The sequence below is a fragment of the Vipera berus genome, assembly GCF_964194415.1.
Source record: "Vipera berus genome assembly, chromosome: 3".
In the NCBI taxonomy this organism is placed as follows: domain Eukaryota; kingdom Metazoa; phylum Chordata; class Lepidosauria; order Squamata; family Viperidae; genus Vipera; species Vipera berus.
Window position 1 is genome coordinate 121912771 of NC_138204.1, and position 10775 is coordinate 121923545.

Below are 10775 nucleotides of genomic sequence, written 5' to 3' on the forward strand. Positions count from 1 at the left end.
ATTGATCACTAAAGAAGTGTTTCTGAGTAAGCAAGAAGTGATAAGAACAAGCATGAATAGATGATGAAAGAGAGCTAAACAAAAAAGTGAATTCACCAGAATGAATAATAACATGAAAAAAGAATAAAAAATAAAATAAAATAAAATAAATACAAACAGACATATATGGAGAGAGATGATTTGGTTATATAGGAAGTCCTTGACTTACAACCACAATTGAGTCCAAAATTTCTGTTGTTAAGTGAGACATTTGTTAAGTGAGTTTTGCCCCATTTTACAATCTTTCTTGCCTCAGTTGTTAAGTTAATTCACTGCAGGTGTTAAGATAGTCAAAGTGTTATTAAGTGAATCTGACTTCCCCATTGACTTTGCTTGCCAGGTCGCAAAAGGGGATCACATGACCCCGGGACACTGCGATCGTCATAAGTATGAACCAGTTGCCAAGTGTCTGAATTTTGATCACGTGACCATGGGGATGCTGGAAAGGTCATAACTATGAAAAATGGCCATGTCATTTTTATCAGTGGCATTGTAACTTTGAGCGGTCACTAAATGAACTATTGTAGGTCAAGAACCACTTGTATAGTAACATACTGCAAACTGTAATTGCAAAACAATTACATGCAGGAAGACTAAACAGGTTGAGAGGAAGGAAAAGACTGAGAAACTATGGTTGAGTAGGGAAAAAAAGGAAATGTATGATATACGTATGTGAAAGAAACTGAGCTGGATTGTAAAAAAACAAAAAAGATAAAGTGAGATATATAAATAGCCTTGGTGGAGCAGTGGGCTAATGCCTCCTTACGTAACAGCAGCTGCCTGCAATTAGTGCAGGTTCGAGTCCCACCAGGCTCAAGGTTGACTCAGCCTTCCATCCTTCAGAGGTAGGTAAAAAAGAGGACCCAGATTGTTGGAGGCAATTAAGCTGACTTTGTAATAATGCCGCTTGGGGGGGGGTGTGTGAAAGCCCTAATAAGCAGGCATATACATAGAATGAAGGCTACTGCTAAGCTTGTAAGCCGCCCTGAGTCTTCGGAGAAGGGCGGGATATAAATGGAATTAAAATAAAAAAAAAAAGTTGGTAAAAAAAAGTTAGATAAGATTTTCTTTCCATTTATCCCCTGCCTCCAATTTATTTTTATTCACTAGTTTTTACTTTTTTGTATGCCACAAATCATTGTTTGCCTTAAACGAGAAGTGAGTGATTAGTATGTAGGTATGTTGGTTGGTATGGATGTTCTTTTTAAAAATAAACTCACTAAATTGCAGAGGTATCCCCAAGACGGCTGAGGGTGATGATGACCTCATCTCAAGGACTAAGCTGTAGCCTCCTATATCACAGTTCTCAGAAGCAAATCATAGAGAGCAGAAACTTTTCAGGATGACTGATCAGGAACATTTATTTACATATAGTTTTAAAATCTGTGGGTTCACCTCTCTGTTATTGTTCCCATAAACACTATGACTGATTTAATCCTAATGGATGGGGCGCTACAGCCAAGGTATTGGGCACAACCATTTTTCAAGTTTAGAAGCTGAATGGAGGAAGATCAATCTGTTTCATAATTATAATATAGGAAAATAAGGAAGGTTGCTACTGATAGTTCCCGCTCAAACACTGGAATCACCCATACTGAATGCAGACACATCTCCACATCCACAAAATTAGGATCCTAACATTCAAAACAACAACAACACCCCTTTGGAGTCAGACTGCAAAATTATTTTTAATCACTAGCCATCTTATTTTTTCTTCCAGAATAGTTCCTGACACCACAAGAGACCAGAAAGACTTTTACAAAATGAAAGGAAAAACATAGAATTTTGTTTTTTCAATACTCTCAACCAAGATAAGTAAAAAAGAGCCACTGCTGCCAAATAAAGTTTACAGGAGTTGGTGCATAGAAAGGAGGTCAGTATGCTATTAATCAGCAAATATAAGAGGGGGGCATTTCACATGAACAAATGCTGTTCCTTGGAGTCACAACTAGTTGTGAGGGCAAACTTGCCATCTATCTGACACTAAATGATTCAGATCTTGCTGACAGGAAATCCTTGCAGAGGTTTGATTCTTTCTCGGCACAGCAAACCAAGACATTCTGCTCTTTCTTTCTCCTTCTCACCCTACTGACCTTACTGTAGTCAAGCCCAGGCCCCAGCCAGACACACTGATAAGGCCCACAGACTTTCCACTTATTACCAATGTATTATCAGCCAGTGCCAATGTTTAAGACTCTCCATACCTTAAGGCCGTGGTGGTGAACCTGTGGCACACAGAGCCCTGTCTATGGGCACGTGCGCCGTCGTCCCAGTCCTAGGCCTTTAGCTGGGTTTTATAAAACCTTTTCGCTTTAGGCCACCGCCGCTGTGTGCAAAAAAAAAGGATCAATCAATCAATTTCAACTTCTCATGAGGAAAAAAGATCTCGCAGTTAGAATTGATTGATTGAACTTTTTAGTCCCACCCAGTCTGCCGTTACCACCGCAGCCACGCCCACCCAATGGGCCACGCCCACCCGGCACCCGATGATACATAAGTGGGTTTTGGGTTGCAGTTTGGGCACTCGGTCTCTAAAAGGTTCGCCATCACTGCCTTAAGGCAAACAGATGTGGCATGATGAAATGCAGTAGAGTTCTTTGGTAAGGTTCTCTCACCTACTGATGGAAATTTCCAAATGGTCAATTATGACAAGCATGAAAAGCAGTGAACTCCAGCAAGGATCAGAGCACATAGCCTGTAACCAAGAGCAACATAGGAAGGACTAAGCCTCAAGAACGTGAGCTAATGAGTGGTAGGGCCTGCCTGGAATGAACTGGGCTCAGTGAAGAAAAATATTCGGATTAAGTTTATTTTAAAATAGATCAGCATGCTTTTCAATCACGTTGATTTGCCTAACTAAGGCAAAACACCAACAAGCCCTTGGTTTTGCAATTGCTCTGGTTTCTTAGAACCTTCCCTTTGGCCACCAACAAACCCAGTTGCCTTTTGGAAACTCCTTCCTGCGGCTGTGGGCCAGAGGGCACTCTAGCGAGGGTGGGGAAAGGGTGTCAGAGCAAGCTGACTGTGAGCGTGGAAGAGACCAGCAACTTTGGCTCTCCCCTCAGGCGACGGAAAGGGGTCCTGGTGGAAAAAGGAAAGTCTTGTCCCACACCAAGACAGCTGCAGAGCGGTGCAGCTCTACAATCTCCCAAGTCTGCAGATTTAAAGCTAAGCAACGAACTTGCAAAGGAAAGGGGGGGGAGAGAAAAAAGTGTAGCTGCCACCACAAGATAAATGGGTAGCCCCAGTGCTTTTTTTCTAAAAGAAAAAGGTGCTGGAACTCACACATGTCATACAACCCGCCTTGCCTACCCTACAAGGTTTATTTATTTATTATTTATTAATGGGATTTATATCCCGCCCTATCTCCCGAGGGACTCAGGGCGGCTAACAACAGCAAAACTTAAAGGTCTCTGTCCAGTAAATTAAAAAATAAACTTTGAAATAAATTAAAATAAATTCCATCCAAAAAAGGTGCCGGAACTCCGTTCTGAGCGTTCTGTGAGAAAAAAAAAGCCCTGGGTAGCCCAATAAACCCAAGCAGGAATCGGAAGCAAACGCCAATTGGCAAAATCATCTTCCAAGCGCGAGCGAATCGGCGACTTCTAACTTTTTTGGTCCTGCCGATTCCGTGAAACCACCTTCGAGTAAAAGAGAGAAGAAGGTGGCGGTGAAACGAAAGCCTTCCCGCGCCGGAAGAAATGAAGCTTCCGAGGACGGTCTCTTCTTTCCTGCCGCCCGCAGGAGGTTTTTAAGAAGAGACTGGACAGCCATTTGCCTGAAATGGTATAGGGCAGGGGTAGGCAACCTTGGCTCTTTTATGACTCGCGGACTTCAACTCCCAGAATTCCTGAGCCAGCATAGCTGGCTCAGGAATTCTGGGAGTTGAAGTCCGCGAGTCATAAAAGAGCCAAGGTTGCCAACCCCTGGTATAGGGTTTCCTGCCTGAGCAGGGGGTTGGACTAGATGACCTCCAAGGTTCCTTCCAACTTCTTCTTCTTCTTCTTATTATTATTATTTTATTATTATTATTATTAATTATTATTATTATTTTGGGTAAGGTCATCAATAAGCAGAGGCAGCCTCCCTCCCTCCCTCCCTCCCCAGGCTTCAGGCGCTGCAGGAGGCAGGCATGGAAGCGCCAGCCAGGCTCGCCCACTGTCCGGCCAGACCTCGCGGGGGAGAAGCGGAGGCGACAAACAGCTGACAGCCCCTGCAGAGGCGCTCCTCGAGGCTCCTCGGGCGCCTCTCTAATCCGCCGCCTGCTCGCACAAGCAGGAGAGAGGGACGACGTGGTGGGTCAGCCAGACCCAGCAGCCTTCCAACGCCTGGCTGGCTAGCTGCAGACACTACGGCTGTAACCTGGGAAACGAACCACCGATTAGGCGGCCCAGGGGGCGGATAGGGGGGGGAGAAGGAAAGGAGGAGCTCTGGATCTTCAATGCAGTGGCCGACCCGAGCGGGGAGGGGGGGGGAGGAAGAACGGAAAGAGACCCCGCTATAAATCCCGTGCGCTGAAAGCTGGCAGCTGTCGCCTTTAAAAGGAAGGGAAAGGGGGGGGGAGGAAGGGGGGCGCTAAATCTTCCAAACAAAACTTTGCTCAGCAGCCACACGAACCGAGCGCTCGCTCCCTTCCCCCCCCTCCCGTCCTCCCCCCCCCAACCCTCCCCCAAGGGCAAGGAAAAACCAGAACCAGCGGCTCCACTTACAGCCTCGGCGGGCAGCTCCGGCCGCTGCTTCCCTTCCTGCCGAAGGAGGGGAAGAAAAAAAAAAGGAGCTGAGGTCTCTTGCCCCGGGTTGGCTTTCGGGATTGAGGGAAGAGTCCGCCCTCTTCAGGGGACCTCCCGAAGCCTTGCTCTTTTGCCGCTGGCGCTGCTCGAGAACCGCACGCGGCAACACACCCCAAAATCCCCCCTCGCTTTTTGTCTGGAGCCACTGATCTGAGACCGGCGTGGATGTGCTTGCTGCGGCAGCAACACCCCCCCCCCCCAGAAAGAAAGCAAGGGAGGAGGGAGGCGGCACGGAAGGTGGAAGGAAAGCCAGAGAGGGACCTAACGCCATCTCCCCCCCCACACCCTCGGCAGCACCCGAAGGGGAAGGGAATTACTTCGCCGCCGCAAACTTTTCCGCCAGACTTTCCTCCTTCCTGCATCTGCATCTGTACCTAAGAAGAACCAGGAGAAAGGCCTCTTCGGATTGTTGCACCTACCAGAGGCTTAAGCGGGTCCAGAGCTACAAGAATAGCAGCCGCGAAGCCGAGGGAGGAGGAAGGAGAGCTGCACCCGCCACCTCCGGGCAGTCCGTGTGTGTGTGTGTGTGCGCGTGTTGCGTGCGCGCTGGCGCTAGCCGGATTAGAGAGGCAAATCCAGATCGTGCACCGTGGTGGTGGTGATGCTGCCGATCTTAACACCTGCCTTCCCACCCCCACCCCCCCACCCCGCAAGGTATCCTCGCTCCAAAAGGGAGCTCAGCGAAGCCGACTCCCTCGCCGGACACGTTCAGGAGTGGCAGCAGAAGCCCCAAAGCAAGACGGCGGCGGGCGTATTAAGAAAGAGGTCGGAGCGGGCAAAGTCAGGATTGCAAACAAGATAGTTGATCGCGCTAAAAGATAGCTGACGAGAACATTCTCGCCCTCCCTCCCTCCCTCCCTCCCTCCTTCGATCCCACGCCAGCAACTCCTCGACAAACCCACCTCTACATCCTCGCTCTGCAAGCGCCGAGACTGGCGGACCACATTGCAAAGGGCTGCCTCTCGTTGCTGCTGCTGCTAATGCTGCTATTGCTGCTATTGCTAATGCCCGGGGCTGTAAGCAAAACCCGGACCGGACTCTCAGAGCCAGGCACCCGTTTATTTGGCTGCCTGATTTCTCCTCCCCTTCTGCAGCTGGCGCTTTTCTCTCTGCCCTTGTCTTTAGCGCTCCGACCGCGAGTATCCCTCTAGCCTCCCTAAAAGCCACAAGTCAAAACCGTTTCGTAGCAATCGGTTCGTTGGGCCTTCCGAGGCTGGGGGGAGTGGGGGGCGCTCGTTCTTTTGGGGTTACGATCGCTCAATCCAAACGACGCCGCTATCCCCAACCCGAGTCCTTGCATCTTCTTCCCCACGCTCTTTCTGAGTTTCAATCTCCTCCCCACCCCATCCTGTGAGAATTCCGATAGGAATACCGCGGCAAGTTCTTTCCCTTTAAAGACACGCACGCCACCCGAAGTTAAAGAGATGCAAAACTTTGAAGCGTTAAAGTTTCCGGGAGGTAGCTCGGCTGATACGGCGCCACGTTCAGCGGTTCCTCGGTTTACAGCCACGCGTTTGCAAAGTCCCACCAAAGCGAGTAATATTTTTTTTCTGGAAGAAAGGGATGAAGTTTCGAGATCCTCGCCGGAAGGCTTGGTTTCAGCCGCGAGGTAAAAAAGGGCGCGTCTAACAGAAGAGGTGAAAAAGGGATAGAGGCTCGAAGTAAACGAACCACGAATGTAAACAAATTAGCATTCAGATACAAACGAAGCCTGGTCCCAAGTGAGCTTCGTGGTCGTCCCCCCTCGCCTTCGAGGAAGACAGCAAATTTTGTTTACGGCGAATCTGAATGGGAGCTCAACAATTCGGAAGCGTACTAATGTTTACGGCGGCAGGAAAATAGGAGGACGCCGCGGAACCAAGCCCTCCCCTACGTTACCAGAATCAGGCAGGACCCAGCCGCTTGGGTCAGCTGTTGGCTGGACTCTCCTCAGCTGTCATGTTTCCATAGCGGCTACGTGGGCGGACCCTTGATCCCTTTAGATTCCAGGAACCGCGTGACCCCCGAAGACGCGGACTTGAGCCATTTTCTCTCTTCCTTCCACCGCCAAGGGGTGCCCCCTCCTCTCCTTCCTCTCGCGTTAAGGCTTGCAGGGCAAGCTGCAAATAGCATGGCTCCTCCCTCAAGGCAGGGACGTGAGGAGCGCAGCACGGGTGGGCTCGGAGGAACCAGGCACCCCTTTCCCACGTAACTTTTGAGCACGGGAGGGGGAGCGCGAGCCTTCGCAGCGCCTCGGCCCCGGGCAGTGGCTTGAGCGCGTGACTCGCCCGAGGATCTCTGTGGGACGATGAGGGGAGAGGCATACGCGGGCAATTGATTCTCCGCAATGTGCAGTGGCCGTACGGCGAACGCCTGAGAGAGGGAACCGCTGAGCTCAGGCGAAAAAGGAACAGCGTGCGGCAATTTTATGAGCCCGTCCACCCAAATTTAGTTTCAATTTTCCCGTTGATGGTGGGACCGAAAAATAAATTTAATTCGGAGTGATATGAGTGAGCCACTGTCGTTTCGTTTAAGCGCTAGGGCTTCCAGTTTCTGCCACTGGATAGAGAAAACTAGGTTGACTCAGCCTTCCATCCTTCCGAAGTAGGTAAAATGAGGACCTAGATTGTTGGGGGCAATTAAGCTGACTTTGTAATAATGCCGCTTGGGTGTGTGTGTGTGTGTGTGTGTGTGTGTGTGTGTGAAAGCCCTAATAAGCAGGCATATACATAGAATGAAGGCTACTGCTAAGCTTGTAAGCCGCCTTGAGTCTTCCGGAGAAGGGCGGGATATAAATGGAATTAAAATAAAAAATAAAAAAATAAAACGTTCAAGTACATTAATAAAGCAGACCTAAGTGTTACCAAAAAAAGATACTCATTTAACACAGGACTTCTGGTTGGCATGATGTATTGTGCGGGCTATATAACAAGGGTGCTACTAGATGGTGACCCCCCCCACCCTTTTTTGATTTTTCCAGATTCTTCTTGATGTCACAGTCAAGTAGAGTTATAAGTATATTATGTAATATTAAATAGTTTCCTTGTTAAACTGTCTTATTCAATACCAAATTTTAGATTATGTTTTAACTTGCTATTTGAGCCTTTTGCTTGTAAATAAATTGATTGCTATTACCGCTATCAATATATGTCTGGTTTCTTTAATGAAAACATTTATATTTTGTCTTTTTCCTCCAAGCTATCCAAACAACATAATAAATCTATTTAACACGGTGAAAAACAGCCAATTGATGAAACGACCATACAAAACTGAAGGAAAACAAGATTAAAACAGCCAGTGGAGGAAATGGGGCTCAGTCATTACCTGAAAAGTAGTGACTTGACCTGGCCCATAAAAGGGAGTGGAGGGAATATCAAGTTTCTTTCCCTGGGAGCAAATTCCAAGGCTGAAGACCCCATACACCTATTCACAAGTAAACACTCAACATTCTTCAAATAGTGTTGAGCAATAAAAAGGGCTTTGGTTGAGAACCCAAAGTTCTCAGTATTCATATACAGGAGTGGAGATGGATCTCCTAGCTATTTTCAAGAATGGCTGGCCAGAGATTTTAAGGGTTGTCCAAGGAAGGCAGAAACCACAATTTCCGGTGGTTTGCCTTAGCATTTGATAATTGGAACCATGTTGCTGCTGAACTGGAAGTTCCTTTAGCTGTTGTGACTCACACCAAATGCTGTTTTTTGTCTTGCATAAACTTACTCTGAAGAATATCTAATGCAGCCTTGTGGCAATTATATTGACATGAATTAGGTCAGTTAAATTCACTTAATGACCCTGAATTTTACTTTTTTCTATTGTTCTTACAATAAGTTAATATTATTTGCAGCACTACATTTTAAATTCCCACCTCATTTTGTAGGGTCAGAAGGTCATAGGGAATCCTCTAAGCAAACCCTAGAATCAGTCAATAAAGGCTGGTGCCAGAAGTTATTGACTTGACTGAAAAAGAAAATGTACCAAATTCTCTTCAGGTTATGTGAGCCTTTCCCGATTATATTGAGAGAAACAACGTTGGGTGCTAGACAAAGACAGAATCGCCCATATGCTTTTCCACAGGATAATGTAGAACAGCAGTGAGAAGCTTAGAAAATAGATATCGCAAAACTACGGTTCCCAATAGCTGGTCAGTAGTTGGGAATTACAGTTCAGTATCACAAGAAGAGCCACATTTCTCCATTTATACTGTAGAATGTGCATTTAACAAATGGTAAACAAGGAAAGTAATATTATACATTCACTACTAGTCCACGGTGCCTTTAAAACACACATCTGAAATAATGCTGGGGGTAGAAAACATGTCAAAATGGGAAAGGGAAAAAAGAGGGGGTGAGGGAGACAAACTGACAAAGCATAAGCCAGAGAGGAATTGGAAGAATTAAAGATATACACATCAAAGTATGAATTTATTGAAGGAAAACATGGAAGTCACTAACGCTAAATTAATTTGTACCAGATCACATGGAACCAATAGCTATGTATGAGCTAGATTTTCTTTATGGGATTTATGTGCAAATTTATGATATGGAGAGATGACTATATAATTAACTGAAAAAGGGAAAGAATAGGCCGAACAACATAACTAAAGTTGTTATTATAGACATAGGTATAAATGATATATGACAGCATAGAATAGATAATCATCCAAACCATCCACCCTGTTAAGGTAGCAAAACAACAGCTTGCATTTGATAACTTTCTAGATTACTATACCTAAACTAAAGAAAGCATGTTGGACCAAAGTTAAAAAATTGGTGTTAAAAATAAATTATTAAAAAATAACAATAATGAGAGAAGGAATGTGAAAGGGCATATAGCTTGATTTGGGATAGTACAAACTTTAAGGTATTTTCTAAGGATGTACATAAAACAGCAAAGACTTTGTTTTGAACTTGGAACAAAGCAAAGTACAACAGAACAGAAGTGTTTAAAATTTTCCAGTTATAGGTAATAGGAACATTAAAAAAGCCTCTTGATCCTTTTTTAATGCTCCAGAGCAGACATGTCAAACGCAAGGCCCGGGGGCCAGATCCGGCCAGCGAAATGGTTTCATGCGGCCCGTGAAGCCATCCTGGAAACAGTGAGGGAACGGCCCCCACTGCCTTGGCCCTGGCCCAGAGACCCTCCTTCTGCCAGAGACCCTCAGATCTGTCCCACTCCTGCCCAGGCCCCCATAGGCACCCTTGATGCGAACGATGTAGAGCTGGCCATGCCCACCCAGTAGGCCATACACACTCTAGCCACGCCCACCCAGTAGGCCACGCCCACCCAGACCATACCCACCCGGCTCCCTGAGGGCAACCGCAATGCTGATGCGGCCCTCAATGAAATTGAGTTTGACACCCCTGCTCCAGAGTAATAAGTCTAGATAGGCTAGCAATTAATAGACTGCTAAGGGCCAGAAAAAATGGACAGATTATTTTAAAACATTTTTAAGAACTCCCAGTTACAAACTTGACAAGTAATTTGTCCTGATGTGGATATTCAGGCCAGCTTGAATGCAAAGGGAGATAAGATGCTTGTTAATTTTAAATATATATATTTGTTGTATTCTTTCCATTTTTACCAAAGCGCACCATCTGAAGGTAGGAAGAAAAGCTAGACAAAAATCAATCCTGAGTAATTTCTGAGATGTTTATTGAAATCATACTCTTTCCCCTATTTTACTATAGGATGGTTTGTAAATCGTCATCAGTTCCAGGCATGTCAAACTCGCAACGTCACGTGATGTGCGACGTATCGTGACTTGCCCATTGCTGGCAATGTGGTGGGCGCGGTTTTAGTATGATGCATCCGGCCCACTGGCCGGCAGTTTGACATGCCTTGTTGCTTCAGTACTTAATTTGTAGGTTGAACCAGCAGATACAGGGATTTTAGGAGATCATATTTGAGAAATTTTGCATCTTTCCGATGAGTGATGCTGAAAACACAAGTAGCTGAAGCAATGGCTTC

At 46.2% G+C, this 10775-nt stretch overlaps 1 protein-coding gene across 3 annotated transcripts in view; it reads right to left on the reverse strand.

Annotated features, from left to right (window-relative positions):
- The window catches only part of CXXC5 (CXXC finger protein 5), a 108384-nt gene extending 101491 nt beyond the window's left edge, over positions 1 to 6893 (reverse strand). For 2 of the 3 annotated variants that reach the window (XR_014026050.1, XM_081324777.1), the window contains exon 1: positions 5732 to 5795. The gene's annotated coding sequence lies outside the window, so the exon portion shown is untranslated. Of the gene's footprint in view, positions 1 to 5731; positions 5796 to 6707 lie in introns of those variants that run through there. The other variant, XM_081324778.1, reaches the window with a different exon arrangement.
- Between the last annotated feature and the right edge of the window lie 3882 nt (positions 6894 to 10775).